General features: G+C 45.0%; 1 protein-coding gene across 1 annotated transcript in view; it reads left to right on the top strand.

Annotated features, from left to right (window-relative positions):
- The window catches only part of LOC126427370 (5'-AMP-activated protein kinase subunit gamma-1-like), a 632,906-nt gene that overhangs the window by 261,474 nt on the left and 351,906 nt on the right, over window positions 1-19,526 (top strand). The gene's annotated exons all lie outside the window — the stretch shown is intronic.

The raw sequence follows: 19,526 nt of genomic DNA, 5'->3' as shown, positions 1-19,526 counted from the left end.
GTTTTATTCTCCGAGGAAGTTTTACTCTATCCCGTCAAAACCTCTTCTTCACGAAGTACCTACTGCAACCTACATCCTTGTGAATCTGCTTAGTGTATTCATCTCTTGGTCTCCCCCTATGATTTTTACCCTCCACGCATCCCTCCAGTGCTAAACTGGCCATCCCTTGATGCCCCAGAATATGTCCTACCAACTGATGCCTTCGTTTAGTCAAATTCTGTCACAAATTCCTTTTCTCCCCAATTCTATTCAGTACCTCCTCACTACTTACGTGATCTGTCCATCTTATCTTCAGCATTCTTCTGTAGCACCACATTTCGAAAGCTTCTATTATCTTCTTGTGTAAACTCTTCGCCGTCGACGTTTCACATGGATACATGGCTACACTCCATACAAATACTTCCAGATAAAGACTTACTGATACTTAAATCTATACGACATATCTTAACAAATTTATCTTCTTCGGAAACACTTTCCTTGCCACAGCCTGTCCACATTTTATATCCTCTCTACTTCGACCATCATCAGTTATCTTGCTGCCCATACAGCAAAACTCATGTGCTACTTTCAGTGTCCCCTTTCGGAATCCAATTTCCTCAGCATCACCTGATTTAATTCTACTACATTGCATTATCCTCGTTTTGCTTCTGTTGATGTTCATCTTAATCCTCCTGTCCATTGCGTTCAACTGCTCTTCGAGGTCCCTTGCTGTCTCTGACAGGACTGTACTAGATGAACGTTATGACGGGTCTGTTACCGAAAAAAATCTTGAATTTCTCTTCGTGATTTAATAGCAGCCAATGCAGGGTTCCAGACACTGCTCGGTTGGAATCGGCATCCCTGTTGATCGATTATCGGCTGTGCGGATATGTATTGGTTCGTTAGTGACGCAGTCCCAGAAAGATGATGCCGGGGATAAAACTTCCGTCTTTCTATAAATCATACGTTGTTCTCTGTTCAGTGTTCAGCTATTGCCGACTTCTCCGGTTGGCGTAGATGGGTAAGATGTCGGAGTTCAGCGCAGCGTTCTCGTACTGTGCGACATGGCTGGCCTATATATTCCGCCCCTCATTGTCGAGGAATCTTACACACATAAACGTTTGCCCAGGCCAAGATCATGCTTCACCGAAGCCAACGGACTCCTCAGCTTTGCATATGGTCGAAAAAAACACACTTAGTTTCATATCTTTCGAGGACTCTTTCGACAGGGCACAAAAATACGGCAAGAAGCCAAAGCGCATGGAACGTCTCAGTACATGAAATTACAACACAAAAGTAATAACAGATAAAAATAAAATGTTTTGAACCCAAAAAAGTGAAGCCACGAGCTTAAGTAAAAGCAATGAACAATACAACAAGAATCAGCTTAATTTTTCAAGGAACTCCTCGACAGAATAGGAGTATTGACCCATGAGGAAAGTCTTTAGTTTAGATTTGAAAGCGCGTGGATTACTGCTAAGATTTTTGAATTCGGGTGGAAGCTTACTGAAAATGGATGCAGCAGTATACTGCACAAAAGTTAAGGAAGTGTGATCCAAATGCAGGTCGGATTTCCACTAAGTGAAAGCTGGTAATTGTCAGGAGTAGGCTGATATTAAGAAGAAACGACATTAAACAATATATGTATTGAGAGGGCAATGACAAAACACCCACACTAGCGAACACGGGTCGGCAAGAGGTTCACGAACTTAAACCACTTATTGCTCGAACCGCCCGTTTCTAAACCAAAAATATCCTTTTAGAATGCGAAGAGTTACCCCAAAACAGTACCATATGACATAAACGAATGGAAATAAGCAAAGTAGTGTCGAACGAGCACTGACTTCAGATATCGTTCGAATAGTGAAAATGAGAGTATTAAGTCTTTGCCAAGATCCTGAATGTGGGCTTTCCACGACAGTTCATTATTATCTGAACGCCTGGAAGTATGAACTGTTTAGTTTCACTAATTATATGCCCTTTCTGTGAAATTAAAACGTCAGGTTTTGTTGAATTGTGTGCTAGAAACTGTAAAAATGTGAGTCTTACTGTTATTTAGCGTTAGTTTATTTTCTATGAATCACGAACTTACGTCGTGACCTGTGCTTGCAGTGTTGCACACAATATCATTTACTGCCAAGCTACTGTCATCAGCAAACAGAAATATTTTAGAATTACCCCTAATACTAGAGAGCGTATCATTTATTTAAATAAGGAACAAGAGTGGTTTAAATAAGGAACAAGAGTGGCCCCAACACTGATCCCTGGGGAACCCCCCACTTGACTGTACCCCACTAACAAGGAGACGGCACGACCGTGACGTCGGGAATTTGTCCGCAATTTTGTGTGGTGAAAGAGGACCCCTAACACCTCACGTGGGTAAAATATTAGGACGCACTACCCGGAAAATCCCGGGAAAAATCGATCCAAAGTTTCTTAGGTACCTTATAAACGTAAAATGTTAGTCTACTGCTGGGTCGTCGTCTGGCCTAGGTGTTTAGGGCTCGGGACTATTACGCCAGAGGTCTCGGGTTCGATTCCTGCTAGTGCACTTTAGTTCCTTCTGTTTCATTTTCTTCGGTTATGTCAACAATTATTCAGAAAGTTCCCCAAACCTACATTATATTGAACAAAGTAGTTGCAGTATTGAATAAAAATTATTTTCTTTTTGTCCTAGAACAAAATTCATGGCGGTGGGTTTTCCATTTTTCGTTCTAAAGTATATGAGGACAAACATTGCCTTTTTAATCAGAATAACACAGTCGTTTGGGAAACATTCAATTTTTATACATATAATAATTAAAAACAAGAACTGCAGTGGTAATTTTCGTAAAAACAAACGAACCAATAATTTTTGCGACATCTTGCGCAACATATAAAAGCGGATTTTTTACAATCACAGGGCGTTTGCAATAAATCTGTACAAAAACATGCCCCATTAACATTTACGAAAATGTTTCGAGTTTCTGGCAATTTTGAGGCAAACCAGGCATATTGAATCATGTCTCGGAATATTGATGGTGAATTATAGAATGAATTTTTATAAAATGTTCCCGGGAATTAATTTAACGATTCTCCTGTAACAATGCGCTGCAATTTTGCGAGCAACAGAAGAAAAGAAAAAGTGCCGGAGAAGGAAACGAACCCGAGACCTCTGGCGTAAACGTGCGAAGCGAAAGCTAACCATGTAGGCCGGACGGCGGTTCGGCAATGGGCTAACATTGTATACTCATAAGGCACCTAAGAAACTTTGGATCGATTTTTCTCGGGATTTTCCGAGTGGTGTGTCCTAATGTTTTAACCAGGTGAGGTGTTAGGGGTCCTCTTTCACCACACAAAATTTCGGACAAATCCGTGTCAGACCGCACATCGCAGCCATTCTCAACACTAATAGTAATAACCTTTTGCTGTCTGTTGTTAAAGTAACAGATGAACCAATTGTGAGCTACTCCCTGTATTCCCTAATGGCCCAACTTCGGGAGCAATATTTTGTGATCAACACAATGGAGCACCTTAGTTAAATCGAAAAACATGTCTAGCGTTCGAAACCTTTTGTTTAACCCATCCAGTAACTCACAGAGCTTTAATTGCCCTCCCACAGTTTCCTGTACATCTTGAACAGTATAAAAATTGAACAACATCGGTTATCTCCGACTGATGTCTTACTGTCGTGCCTTTCGACTCTCATATTTGCAGTGTGGGTAGAGGGGTAGTTCGTTTCAGGAAGAACGAAGAAGAGCATTCGAAACGCGAATGCCCGAGTGGGACAGATGCCGGATTTTTTTGCAGCGACTCGGGTGGCCGCAGGATTGAGACGGGGATGAAACTTTGCTCGCCGGCGCACCACATAGCGGACGGAGGCGGGACGAGGCCGCGGTGTGCTCGCGGGCCCAGTCTGCATTACGACACCCTGACCCCGTGTGTCTCTCTCGGACAGCTCGGTGGACTGGAGCGGCTTACCCTTTGCACTTTGGGTGACATTTATGTGCGCGCCGGCAGCTCCGCGGTACCACACACGCGGCCCCGGCGACACGAGTTTTATTGCCCCACTTACGAACCGCAATGTCGTTTCGGCCTATCTCGCCATCGTCAGGCAGTAGCGGGCTGTGCTCTGCTGATTTAATGAGCGCGGGCATCTGACGTATGCTAATGAGGCGGCCGGCGGCCGGACGGCGTTCTGTGTTACCTGCTGCCCGCGCTCGCCAAAGCCAGCCGGCGACCTGCTGGTCAACCAGCGGCGGCGGCTCTGCCCAGGAGCAGCCACGGGACGTACCAGGTAGCCGCTGCCCGCATTACCGAGGTAGGGTGTAAATAGCGAGGCGGGCCACGCCGTAATACACTGAGGAGGAGGAGGTCATCAAATAGCGATACGCATACACAGCGTGGTCCGTTGATAGTGACTGGGGCAAATATCTCACGACATAAGCATCAAACGAAAGAACTACAAAGAACGAAACTCGTCTAGCTTGAAGGGGGAAACCAGATGGCGCTGCCATAGGTCGAACGGATACCAACTGTGTTCTTTTAAATAGGAACCACCATTTTTATTACATATTCGTGTAGTACGTAAACAAATATGAGTGTTTCAGTTGGACCCCTTTTTTCGCTTTGTGGTAGATGCCTCTGTAATAGTCATAAATATATGGCTCACAATTGTACACGAATAGTTGCTAACAGGTACTTTTTTGAATTAAAATACAGAACGTAGGTACGTTTGAACATTTTATTTCGGTTGTTCTAATGTCATACATGTACCTTTGCGAACTTACCGTTTCTGAGAACGCATTCTCTTACAGCGTGATTACCTGTAAATACCACATTAATGCAATAAATGCTCAAAATGATGTCCGCCAACCTCAATGTATTTGGCAATACGTGTAACGCCATTCCTCTCAACAGCGAGTAGTTCGCCTTCCATAATGTTCGGACATGCATTGACAATGCGCTGACGCATGTTGTCAGTCGTTGTCGGTGGATCACGATAGCAAATATCCTTCAACTTTCCCCACAGAAAGAAATCCGGGGACGTCAGATCCGGTGAACGTGCGGGCCACGGTATGGTGCTTCGACGACCAATCCACCTGACATGAAATATGCTATTCAATACCGCTTCAACCGCACGCGAGATATGTGCCGGACATCCATCGTGTTGGAAGTACATAGCCATTCTGTCATGCAGTGAAACTTCTTGTAATAACATCGGTAGCACATTACGTAGGAAATCAGCATACATTGCACTATTTAGATTGCCATCGATGAAATGGGGGCCAATTATCCTTCCTCCCGTAATGCCGCACCATACATTAACCCGCCAAGGTCGCTGGTGTTCCACTTGTCGCAGCCATCGTGGATTTCTCCGTTGTCCAATACTGCATATATTATGCCGGTTTACGTTACCGCTGTTGGTGAATGACGCTTCGTCGCTAAATAGAACGCGTGCAAAAAATCTGTCATCGTCCCGTAATTTCTCTTGTGCCCAGTGGCAGAACTGTACACGACGTTCAAAGTCGTCGCCATGCAATTCCTGGTGCACAGAAATACGGTACGGGTGCAATCGATGTTGATGTAGCATTCTCAACACCGACCTTTCTGAGATTCCCGATTCTCGCGCAATTTGTCTGCTACTGATGTGCGGATTAGCCGCGACAGCAGCTAAAACACCTACTTGGGCATCATCATTTGTTGCAGGCCGTGGTTTGACGTTTCACATGTGGCTGAACACTTCCTGTTTCCTTAAATAACGTAACTATCCAGCGAACGGTCCGGACACTTGGATAATGTCGTCCAGGATACCGAGCAGCATACACAGCACACACCCGTTGGGCATTTTGATCGCAATAGCCATACACCAACACAATATCGTCCTTTTCCGCAATTGGTAAACGGTCCATTTTAACACGGGTAATGTATCACGAAGCAAATACCGTCCGCACTGGCGGAATGTTACGTGATTCCACGTACTTTTACGTTTGTGACTATTATAGCGGCACCTATCACAAAGCGAAAGAAGTGATCCAGTTAAAATTTTCATATTTACTTACGTACTACACGAATATGTAATTAAAAAAATGGGGGTTGCTATTTTTAAACAAACGCAGTTGATATCCGTTTGACCTAAGTGCCATCTAGTGGGCCAACCATAGCGCCATCTGATTTCCTCCATCAAGCTAGACGAGTTTCGTTCGTTGTAGTTTTTTCGTTTGACGCTTATTTCGTGAGATGTTTGGCCCGGTCACGATCAATGGAAAACCCTGTATACAATTGGCAGAAATCACGTACATACGGGATAAAAGCGCGAATATCAGGCATTACGTCTCGCCTCACTCACTTCACTACCAAGAGCAGAGCCGTTTGCGGATAGTTGTCAGTGCTTACAGACAAGCAACACTGCGTTTAATAACGGCAGAAATCAATGTGGGTTGTCCGACACGATATTAGGAGGTACCCCGTGGATATGTAGAGGGTGACAGTTACTGAACCATATCAAATGCAATTGCCATAAATGATAATTAATTGAAACGCTCAGCTGCCGACAGGTGTTGTTGATATACCTCAATGGGAACAGCTGAAAATGTGTGCCCCGGCCGGAACTCGAAGCCAGGATCTCCTGCTTACATGGCAGACGCTCTATGCATCTGAGCCACTGAGGGCACAGATGAATAGCGCGACTACAGGGACTTATCCCTTGCACGCTTCCCGTGAGACGCACATTCCCAACCATCCATATACGTAATGTTTTTGATAGATATTTTGCCCATCCATCCACTCACTCATTACTCGCGCGCAATAAGGTGACGATTCCCGTATGAACTCGGGCAACCTGTGCACATTCGCACAGACGAAGGTCAATGGCCGGTTAGCGATTTAACTATATATGAAGATAGTAATTGTTCTCGAAAGAATAGATACCATTGATGACCGTGCAGCTTCTCTAGAATAACTGATAATTCAAACCCTGAGCTTAGGAACATTACGTACATAGATTCTGCACAGTTGGGAATGTGGGTCTTACGGGAGGCGTAATAACTAATGATGGCCGAAGTAGAGATGATCTAAAAATACAATGGCTATTCCAAGGAAAGCGTTTTCTGAAGAAGAGAGATTTAACATCGAGTATAGGTTTAAGTGTGAGGAAGTCGTTTCTGAAAGTATTCGTATGGAGTGTAGCCGTGTGTGTGAAAGTATTTATATGGAGTGTAGCCATGTGTCGAAGTGAAACGTGGGCGATAAGTAGTTTAGACAAGAAGAGAATAGAAGTGTTCGAAATGTGGTGCTACAGAAGAATGCTAAGGATTAGATGGGTGGATCACATAACAAATTAGGAGGTGTTGAATAGGATTGGGGAGAAGAGAAGGTTGTGGCACAACTTGACCAGAAGAAGGGACCGGTTGGTAGGACATGTTCTGAGGCATCAGGGGATCACCAATTTAGTATTGGAGGGCAGCGTGGAGGGTAAAAATCGTAGAGGGAGACCAAGAGATGAATACACTAAGCAGATTCAGAAGGATGTAGGTTGCAGTAGGTACGGGGAGATGAAGAAGCTTGCACAGGATAGAGTAGCATGGAGAGCTGCATCAAACCAGTCTCAGGACTGAAGACCACAACTCTACTTCATATTTTTTTTTATTTCAAGGTAACTCGTCTATTTTACACGTGTGCATCTCTTACATGCATGCACCGCGTTGGAGAATATTTTAAAATTGCGTTTTAAGATTAAATATTTTATCTGTCTTCAACTTTTCTACTTGCTACCATTGTACTTTGTCCATAGCTAGTAGATATGCCCTCAAAGAACGGTGACCAATATTTTATACGGCGAGCTTATATTACGTAGTACAGAATCGAGAAACAAAAAAAAAAAAAAAAAAAAAAAAACACTATATAGCTGTTCTGTAATGGCTCAAGTTAATATCATACTAAATAAATTCGTGCCGTCAATAATAAGGCGCCGTTTCCTGTTAGCGGGGCCGATGCCAGCGTGTTGAGATGCTGACAGGAGAAAAATAGCGACGCTCTAATTAGGTTTTTTTTTTGCCTCTGTCACCGTAATTAAGCGACGTGTCGCAGAAACCGGGCCGTATCCACTTGCCGTCGCCCCATAGCGAGGCATAGCAGTGATTCATAGTCGACTGTAACCACAGGTGAAATAACGCCTACCCTAGCAGCAGTGTTCTGCGTGTTTTATGTCGCTGTATTGCATGATACGTGATGGATAACCTGTTTCGGAACGCGTTTCGTATCTCATTAGATGTTTGCATATGGACTGTCACAGTGACAGATGGACGCAATTTTGTAGACGGATGGCGAGCAACGCCGCCTGACAGAATACGAGAGAAATATTTGTATCGTGCCTTGCTAAGCGGGCAGCGTGGCCTGTGAAATAACTTTAGAGTGCGTGGCAGAGGGTGGTACACACGATACCGTTGCTAAGTCACGCGATCGTGTTCGGTCATACTTATCGGCTTACTACGAGGTGCATTCAAGTTCTAAGGCCTCCGATTTTTTTTCTCTGGACTGGAAAGAGATAGAAACATGCGCATTGTTTTAAAATGGGGCCGAGTTCATCGTCAGTACGTCCCAGAGATGGCAGCACCGTACGGCCGATGGAATTTTACCGTCAGCGGCGAGAATGAGAACTGTTTTAAATACTTATAATGACGACGTTTTCCTTACTTGAACAGCGTGCAATCATTCGTTTTCTGAATTTGCGTGGTGTGAAACCAATTGAAATTCATCGACAGTTGAAGGAGACATGTGGTGATGGAGGTATGGATGTGTCGAAAGTGCGTTCGTGGGTGCGCCAGTTTAATGAAGGCAGAACATCGTGTGACAACAAACCGAAACAACCTCGGGCTCCCACAAGCCGGGCTGACGACACGATCGAGAAAGTGGAGAGAATTGTTTTGGGGGATCGCCGAATGACTGTAGAACAGATCGCCTCCAGAGTTGGCATTTCTGTGGGTTCTGTGCACACAATCCTGCACGACGACCTGAAAATGCGAAAAGTGTCATCCAGGTGGGTGCCACGAATGCTGACGGACGACCACACGGCTGCCCGTGTGGCACGTTGCCGAGCAATGTTAACGCGCAACGACAGCACCAATGGGACTTTCTTTTCGTCGGTTGTGACATTGGATGAGACGTGGATGCCATTTTTCAATCCAGAAACAAAGCGCCAGTCAGCTCAATGGAAGCACACAGATTCACCGCCACCAAAAAAATTTCGGGTAACCGCCAGTGCTGAAAAAATGATGGTGTCCATGTTCTGGGACAGCGAGGGCGTAATCCTTACCCATCGCGTTCCAAAGGGCACTACGGTAACAGGTGCATCCTAAGAAAATGTTTTGAAGAACAAATTCCTTCCTGCACTGCAACAAAAACGTCCGGGAAGGGCTGCGCGTGTGCTGTTTCACCGAGACAACGCACCCGCACATCGAGCTAACGTTACGCAACAGTTTCTTCGTGGTAACAACTCTGAAGTGATTCCTCGTGCTCCCTACTCACCTGACCTGACTCCTAGTGACTTTTGGCTTTTTCCAACAATGAAAGACACTCCCCGCGGCCGCACATTCACCAGCCGTGCCGCTATTGCCTCAGCGATTTTCCAGTGGTCAAAACAGACTCCTAAAGAAGCCTTCGCAGCTGCCATGGAATCATGGCGTCAGCGTTGTGAAAAATGTGTACGTCTGCAGGGCGATTACGTCGAGAAGTAACGCCAGTTTCATCGATTTCGGGTGAGTAGTTAATTAGAGAAAAAAATCGGAGGCCTTAGTACTTGAATGCACCTCGTATATCAAGAGCCTTCGTCTTTTGGTTTGCGTTCTCAGTCTTTCGCAGGTGTCCAAGAGGAAAGTAGGAGAGGGGAAAATAACCGGAATAGATCTGTGTGGGCGGATCGAGAGTCGTGCCAAGCTAGATCTCTGGGTAGAGCACTTGTCGCGAAATGGAAAGGTTCCTGGTTCGTGTTCCCGTGTGACTCACAGTTTAAATGTGCGAGTGAGTTTCTCTTGCGTCTCCCTTATCCCCTTCGCTTCCTCTGGTATATTTTTTAGCGAATTGTCATCACGAAACCGAAAGTGGAGATCATATTAGCACTCCTTGGCTTCACACCGTTCGAACCCGAGTTCTACATTTGCATCTACATACATACGAGGGCTGTTCAAATAGCGAGGTGACTTTTCAGATTTCGCAGGCAACGTACATTCGACTATCGGCCCTTTTATTTTTTACGTTGGTACAGATGTCCCGAACACATGTTCACAGTTTCAAGAGTACAGCACACTTCGTTTGTTTTGGCAGATATAAAAGCTAGACGTGTTTTACTGTGTTTGGCGATTTTCGATTATTACAAAAAATGGAGCAGACAAATTGCATCATGTTTTGTGTGAGAACTGGAATCTACTGATCTAAAACACTTGAAATGTTAACAGTGGCATACGGTGAGTCTGCTCTAAGTGAAAAAAAAAGAGTTTAAAAGTGATACAAGCTCTTCCAAGATGGCTGAGTGAACTCCAATGACGAACATCGATCTGGACACCCCAGCACGACAGGTGATAACGTCGAAGCCGTGAAGAAAATCGTTGTGGAAAATCGTCCTACTATTGTAAGAGACGTTGCTGAGGATGTTGGCATGTCGGTCGGCTCGTGTCATGCAATTTTTTTTTTCGGATGTTTCGGGCACGAGACGTGTGTCAGCGAAGTTTGTTGCAAAACTTCTGAATTTTGATCGGAAGAACCGTCGCACCAGCATCGCCCAAGAGCTCTTGAATGTCGTCAACGATGATGCTGATTTGCCCAAAAGGGTCATAACTGGTGGCGGAACATGAGTTCACAGTTATGACGTCGAAACCAGAGCCCAGTCGTCCCAATGGGAGCATCCCGGATAGCCGAGATCGAAAAAAGCACCCAAAGTTCTATCAAATGCCAAGTATTGCTCCCCCCCTTTTTTTGAAAAAAAAAAAATTACCGTGGGATACTGAATCATGAATTTTTGCCTCGAGGCCGTACGTTCAATAAGGGGTATTACCTTGACTTTATGCGCCGTTTGCGAGAAGCAATACGCAAAAAAAGTCCGGAATTGTCGAAAACCAATTCGTGGCTTTCCATCAGGACTATACACCTGGTCATTCATCGTTGCTTGTGAGAGATTTCTTGCCGAAAACAAAGTTACAATCGTGTCTCAGCCACCATATTCACCGGATTTGACCCCCTGTGACTTTTTCCTGTTCCCAAAACTGAGATCTATGAAAGGATGAAGATCTTCGACAACTAAAAAAATAAAAACTGGAAGTCTACATCTACATGGTTACTCAGCAATTCACACTTAAGTGCCTGGCTGAGGGTTCATCGAACCGTTTTCATACTACTTTTCTACCATTGCACTCTCGAATGGCACGTGGGAAAAAGGAACAGCAAAATCTTTCCGTTCGAGCTCTGATTTCTCATATTTTATTATGATGATCATTTCTCCCTACATAGGTGGGTGTCAACAAAATGTTTTCGCATTCGGAAGAGAAAGTTTGTGATTGGAATTTCGTAAACAGATCTCGCCGCAAAGAAAACCGCCTTCGTTTCAGTGACTGCCACCCCAACTTGCTTATCATATCAGTGACACTGTGACCCGTATTGCGCGATAACACGAAACGGGCTGCCCTTCTTTGCACTTTTTCGATGTCCTCCGTCAATCCTACCTGGTAAGGATACCACACCGCGCACCAGTATTCCAGCAGAGGAGGATCAAGTGTAATGTGGGCTGTCTCTTTAGTGGGTTTGTCGAATCTTCATGGTGTTTTGCCGACAAAGAGCAGTCTTTGTTTCGCCTTACCACAATATTATCCATGTGCTGTTCCCAATTAAAATTGCTCGTAACTATACATCTACATCCATACTCTGCAAGCCACCTGACGGTGTGTGGCGGAGGGTACATTGAGTACCTCTATCGGTTCTCCCTTCTATTCCAGTCTCGTATTGTTCGTGGAAAGGATTGTCGGTATGCCTCTGTGTGGGCTCTAATCTCTGATTTTATCCTCACGGTCTCTTCGCGAGATATACGTAGGAGGGATCAATATACTGCTTGATACCTCGGTGAAGGTATGTTCTCGAAACTTCAACAAAAGCCCGTACCGAGCTACTGAGCGTCTCTCCTGCAGAGTCTTCCACTGGAGTTTACCTATCATCTCCGTAACGCTTTCGCGATTACTAAATGATCCTGTAACGAAGCGCGCTGCTCTCCGTTGGATCTTCTCTGTCTCTTCTATCGATCCTATCTGGTACGGATCCCACACTGCTGAGCAGTATTCAAGCAGTGGGCGAACAAGCGTACTGTAACCGACTTCCTTTGTTTTCGGATTGCATTTCCTTAGGATTCTTCCAATGAATCTCGGTCTGGCATCTGCTTTACCGATGATCAACTTTATATGATCATTCCATTTTAAATCACTCCTAATGCCTACTCCCAGAAAATTTATGGAATTAACTGCTTCCAGTTTCTGACCTGCTATTTTGTAGGCTGTACCAAAAAGTACGTAGGAGAATTGCTTCGAGGGTTGGAAGAAGTGTTGGCCCAAGTGTATTGTATTTGAAGGGTGGTGTGGCGATTGCACACTCTAACCTTGTATACCAGTAACACAACCAGTTTGTAGTTGCAACACTTCTTTATTGATTACACATACACATGGATTCATCAGCAGTAATAATCAATCAACAGCATTTGCATATCAAGGCCCCATCCACAATTAGTATTTACAATATTAGCCGTCACACTTGTGACAACGGCCCCTTTACGTGCCGGTAAGAACAACCAAAATAATCTACTCTCTATGCAAGCTTAACGCAAAATGTCAATCTCATGAACATGTGATGGACGCGAGCAAACGGTAATCTATTTCGATTTCACAAACACACGATCCAGAGGGTGAACTTACACTCAGCTTTGGGCAGTAGGAAATCTTCTGCCTAAAGCAAGCCTCTCGTTGAGTAGAATAGGGAAATCGCGTGTTAACGGGGTCCGGACGGCCCTGAGTTCAAATGCTGAGATTTCCCTCACAGTGCAAGCTAGCGGGGCGAGGTTTGCTCGCGTCGACCACTACACAGGAAAACGGGAGCGACAGACACAGTATATACAGGGTGTTAAAGGGTACGGCCAAACTTTCAGGAAACATTTCTCACGCACAAATAAAGAAAAGATGTTACGTGGACATGTGTCCGGAAACGCTCAATTTCCATGTTAGAGCTCATTTTACTTTCGTCAGTATGTACTGTACTTCCTCGATTCACCGCCATGATTTCATACGGCATACTCTACCCGTGCTGGTAGAACATGTGCCTTTACAAGTACGACACAACATGTGGTTCGTGCACGATGGAGCTCCTGCACATTTCAGTCGAAGTGTTCGTACGCTTCTCGACAACAGATTCGGTGACCGACGGATTGGTAGAGGCGGACCAATTCCGTGGCCTCCACGCTCTCCTGACCTCAACCCTCTTGACTTTCATTTATGGGGGCATTTGAAAGCTCTCGTCTACGCAACCCCGGCACCAAATGTAGAGACTCTTCGTGCTCGTATTGTGGACGGCTGTGATACAATACGTCATTCTCCAGGGCTGCATCAGCGCATCAGGGATTCCATGCGACGGAGGGTGGATGCACGTATCCTCGCTAACGGAGGACATTTTGAACATTTCCTGTAACAAAGTGTTTGAAGTCACGCTGGTACGTTCTGTTGCTGTGTGTGTTTCCATTCCGTGATTGTGATTTGAAGAGAAGTAATAAAATGAGCTCTAACATGGAAAGTAAGCGTTTCCGGACACATGTCCACATAAAATATTTTCTTTGTGTGTGAGGAATGTTTCCTGAAAGTTTGGTCGTACCTTTTTGTTGGTTGGTTGGTTTTGGGGAAGGAGACCAGACAGCGTGGTCATCGGTGTCATCGGATTAGGGAAGGATGGGGAAGGAAGTCGGCCGTGCCCTTTCAGAGGAACCATCCCGGCATTTGCCTGGAGTGATTTAGGGAAACCACGGAAAACCTAAATCAGGATGGCCGGACGCGGTACCTTTTTGTAACACCCTATATATATATATATATATATATATATATAGTGTGAGAGAGAGAGAGCACAAATGAAGCAACGGCAGGGCGAGAAATTAGTGCGGGTTTCGAAGGAAACTTCTCAGTTTCGTCACTGATCAATTTTCCCCCGCGTGCCAAGAAAATTTCGGTGCTAAGGGCACGGTTGGCGCGTGTTACTGCAGAGCTGTGCGCCGGGACTGCAGTCGAGAAGAGCGGGAAAAAGTTGGCCGTCTTTGGGAAGTCGTGGCGCCGCCGTCAAGTTTTATAGGAGCTGCGAAACTAAGGCAGTCTGTTACGTTAGGGGGCTCTGCGTAGTGTGAGGGAAAGAGGTTACGTAAGACGCCGCCTCTCTGCGACGGCGCTGTCATCGCAGACTACAGCTGCCCCCTGGGAAATCAGCCCTCGGCGGCTTCGGCCACACACACACACACACACACACACACACACGCGTCAGGAAGTCGTAGAAGAATCAGTTAGCCTCCGCAGTCATTACGCTAATAGCTCTGAAGACCACTCTAGCCTTGGTAATGGCCTCAGTTTCGGCGGCAAGAGAGTGTAAAAGTTTGTGGACGCAGAAGTAATCCACTAAATTACAGGCGCGTGTCATTAACGTCGATATGCAGCAGGATTTTGGAAGATGTATAGTTTTCGAACATTGTGAATTACCTCCAAGAGAACCGTCTATTGAGAAACAGTCTACACGGATTTAGAAAACATAGTTCCTGTGCAACTCATCTAGCTCTTCACTCGCACGAAGTGTTGACTTCTATCGACAACGGGTTTCAGATTGATTCCGTAATTCTGGATTTCCGGAAGGCTTTTGACACCGTACCACACAAGTGGCTCGTAGTGAAATTGCGTTCTTGTGGAATATTGTGTCAGTTATGTGACTGGATTCGTGGTTTCCTGTCAGAGGGGTCACAGTTGGTAGTAAGTGACGGAAAGTGATTTGTGGTGTTCCCCAAGGTAGTGTTATAGGCTTTTTGCTGTTCCTTATCTATACAAACGGTTTGGGAGACAATCTGAGCAGCCGTCTTTGGTTGTTTTTGCAGATGACGCTGTCGTTCATCGACTAATAAAGTCATCATAAGATCAAAACAAATTTCAAGACGATTTAGAAAAGATATCTATTCGGTCCGAACATTGGCAGATTTACGCTAAATAACGAAAAGTGCGAGGTCATCCACACGAGTGGTAAAAGGTATCCGTTAGGCTTAGGTTGCACGGTACATCAGCCAAAATTAAATGCTGTAAATTCAACTAAATACCTAGGAATTACAATGAGCAACCACGTGAATCGGAAGGAAGACATAGAAAATGTTGTGGGGAAGTCTAACCAAATTGGCAGAACACTTAGAAGGTGCAAGAGGTCTACTAAAAAGATCGCTTACACTACGCTTGTGGAGTACTGCTGTGTCATATGACGTCATAAACACGGAGATGCGTGAAAGAGTAGTTTTTGTTTAACACAGAGCACAGATTATGCAAACTGTATTTATCTACTGTTTCATAGTGTGAACATTTAGTGACAGCAAGCAACTGCAAACAGAGTTTGTAACGTTTTCTAAAGTCCCGTTCCCTTTCGCGATTGACGATAGATATTTAACATATTTACCCGTTTGTTCAGTAATCAAACATTTCCCACTATTTTTGTCGACGATAATACGGTTCTGTGAAAATAGTAAGTAGAGGGTTAGCAGTTTCTGACGCTGATGCATTGAGTTCACCTAAGGGCGGGAAGCTGGCCGGAGTGACCGGGCGGTTCTAGGCGCTACAGTCTGGAACCGCGCTACCGGTACGGTCGCAGGTTCGAATCCTGTCTCGGGCATGGATGTGTGTGGTGTCCTTAGTTAGGTTTAAGTAGTTCTAAGCTCTATGGGACTGATGACCATAGATGTTAAGTCGCATAGTGCTCAGAGCCCTTTGAACCATTTAAACCGTCACTGCTGACATTTACTGTCAACAACCGAGAGGTCTCGCAGACGCAGTTCGAGAACACCCACCAGGAAGACTGCGTCAAGTCACTCTTCAACACGATAACAACCGACCGCCTTCTGCTAGACTGCCAAAAAACACTGTACATCAGTTGCATCGGGAAGCCATATCGCACCCACAGTACTGACCTGATGTTTGCGACCTCAGACTTTCATCTGCTCCGCGCTCTATCGACCAACCTTCAGAGATTTTCCTTTCCGGATGAAAATGACCTCCGAACATGGTGGACTTCTTCGCCTGATTGATTGCCTAGTAATTTCTACAGTCGCGGAATCGAAAGCCTACGCCACGGCATTGGCAGACTGTTATAAATACTCAATAAGCATATACAGGGTGTCCGAAAAGCCTTTTCCTGATTACATAAATTGATAACTCGGGCTAGAAAGATACAAATATGAAACTGGTGTCTAATTGTTCACAAACTATCAAAGTGTTTTTCCACACATCAGTAAACTTCCACATGAGCACCCTCGGTAGCACGTAGCACATCTGGGCGATATTCAATTTCCGTCCACACATTAGCCAACATCACTGGAGGGATCGATTCAGCGACTGTGGTTATCCGTTGGCGCAGGGTTTCGAGACCTGGTACACGTGTTGGGTAGACCTCGTCCTTCACATAACCCCATAAAAAGAATTCTAATGGGGTTACGTCAGGAGAGCGTGGAGGCAAAGCCGTTGGCCCCTCACGACCAATCCTTCGCCCAGGAAAGGTCGTATCGAGATAGGCACGGACGTCCAAACCCCAATGAGGCGGTGCACCGTCTTGCTGATAAGAGACATCGGGGTGATACTGAAGCAGCCGAGGAACAGCATACAGCTGCAACATGTCCAGATACACAGCAGATGTGACGGCAGCCTCAGCGAAGAAGAATGGCCCGGTAATTCGCTCGTGCAGTAGCGCGCACCCAAACATTCACCTCTGGACTGCCTCTGGTGCACTCCGTGACCTCGCCAGGGGGTTGTGAACCCCAAATGCCCACATTCTGGCGATTCACTACTCCACTGACAAAAAAAGGTCGCTTCGTCGGAGAAGGCAATTCGTCTGAGATAACAATCATCGTCCTCAATACGTGATAGCACTTCGACCGCAAAATCGTATCGACGTGTACTGTCATTGGGCAACAAGGCCTGAACCATTTGCACTTTGTGTGCGCGAAACAATAAACGTTTGTGTAAAATGTCACGGAGAGAGCTTTCTGGCATCTGTAATTCACGTGAGGCCCTGCGCACCGATTTCTTCGGACTTGGCAGAAAAGACTGCCTTACAGCTTCCACCCTGTCTGCTGAGGTTCTCGGGCAACCAGACCTCGGAAGGTCAGCAACCGATCCTGTGTTCTTGAACCTCTCATACCAGGCTTTAATGCTCTTGACATCGGGTGGATTCCTTCCAAATGTTGTCTGGAAGTGTCTCTGCACTGTGGTTGGTGATCGTGTCTCATGGTGCCACTGTGCCTTCTCCTGATTGGTTAACATGGCTTCTTGGGCACTGCACCTCATCCACTACTTACGTACTGCGAAGCTAAAAGAGGAAAAAAAACTTTGATAGTTGTAAACAATTCGGCACAAGTTTTATATTTGTATGTTACTTCTAGCCTGAGTTATGATTTTATGTATTCAGGGAAAGACCTTTCGGACACAGTGTATTATTGACAGTTAAAATGCCTGTCGTGTGTATCTGTGGTGTTTATTAAGCTTACGGAGAAACGTGTGTAGTTTGGCCATTGTAGGAGCGGATGCGGTGCGCCCTACAGACGGGCAGACTGGTTCATCCTTGGGAACTAGTTCACTGCTGATCGTTCTTTTTTGGGAACCGTTCATTTTAACTCGTTCACCGTTCATTTGCGCTTGGTACATGGTTCTTATGAAAAAGTGAAAACTAGCAGTGTAGGTGACTGAAGGATGGAGGGCACCGAGAGGGGGCACTTGCCTCACCCCTGGAGTAAACAGTTTTTATTCATTACAGAATTCTTACACACTTTCAGAAGTAATTTCTGTGATTCTGCAGAACCTCTCGTTCATCCAGCCGTAGCCTTGTGTGGCTGATCGCAGGAAAATAATACAGGGTGGCGCACGGAAAACCGGCCCCGGGTACAGACTGCTCGCCATTTACGGACGATGTGTTGCCCGTTACGAGCAGATACAACGGACAGACAAACGTGTAATAATTAGGCAGTGAAGAAGTAACAAGCTAATGCAAGCAACAATTGTGAAACAATCGATGACGATGTGTAGAGAGCTGGGGAAGAGAACATGAAAATCTCACGCGACGCGCGTGGGCTATATAGCACATGTAGTCTTGTAAACCTGTTGGTGGCTGTTTCCCAACTTAATAGACCACAAGTGTCTCGTATAAAATTCTTCGTTTCGACTTCCACTACGTAGCTATGCTACGTTGTAAACAATAATCGTTTACACCCTATATATACTTCACGTTGTCTCTGAGTTCGTAAGCGAAGTAGAGACTTTAGGGAAGCATAAAATAAAATGTGGTTTTCTCGTACTTACGTCACACGCTTAGTAAAAATTAGGTTCTTATGTTGCATTGTTAAAGTTAATGCAGCAATAATAATAATAATTAAGTTAGCAGTAATAAAGTTTTTCGTTTCAAAGCTGCTTCTGAACTAATGTTTTTGAGATAAGTAAATACGATTCTATGGCAATCTATGCCTTTTCAAATGGAGAGGCACCGCTTTTCCTACTGACCCAAATTGACCCACAACCCAATACTTTTTTTTTCCAAAGAAACCAAGCTAGCAGGTAATGCAAATTGGAAACAACCAAACTTAAAAAAAATTAGAGCCTTCCTAAATGTAATGATTTGTATATGAAAGATACACGAAAATCGTTTTATATGAATTTTCTTACAATAAAAATTAAGCGAATTATTGAAAGTTAGTTGCAAAATCAAGTCGATGAAACCAAAAAATATATGAATAACAAAAAAAAAAAAACTTGCCTTGTTATAAGTATGCCATCTGCTGTTCATCGATATAACGAAGTGAGCTGATATGCCCTTCTGTTACCTGAAAAGACGAACCTATTACAAACGACGTAATTTTTGTGTAATTTACGTAAGTATAAAATAGTTCTCGATTACCGGTCGGGGACGATAAATAGCCAGAACCAAGTGCAAGAACAGTTTGGAACACATGTAAAATGGGCGAGCGCAGTCAACGAAACGAGCAACTGGATACTGGACTGACTAGGGGCAGTCGGCAGTGGAACTGAGACAGGCGGTCGTGCGAAGAACGACGGGGGAGGCCGAGGCTGAGACGAGCACGCGACCGAGGCTCGAACGAGAACTGCCCAAGTGAACTATGAACCGATCGTTCCTTGGAATTGGTTCCTCGGTCCTTTCGTTCACCTTGGTGAACCGTTCCTTTGCACCCGTTCGTTCGCGAACTACCCATCTCTACTACTTACGTACTGCGAACCTAAAACAGAAAAAATAACTTTGATAGTTGCAAACAATTCGGCACA

The sequence above is a fragment of the Schistocerca serialis genome, chromosome 11, assembly GCF_023864345.2.
Source record: "Schistocerca serialis cubense isolate TAMUIC-IGC-003099 chromosome 11, iqSchSeri2.2, whole genome shotgun sequence".
NCBI lineage: Eukaryota > Metazoa > Arthropoda > Insecta > Orthoptera > Acrididae > Schistocerca > Schistocerca serialis.
The sequence above is the reverse complement of the archived record's forward strand: the minus strand, read 5'-3'. Positions and strand labels throughout refer to the sequence as shown.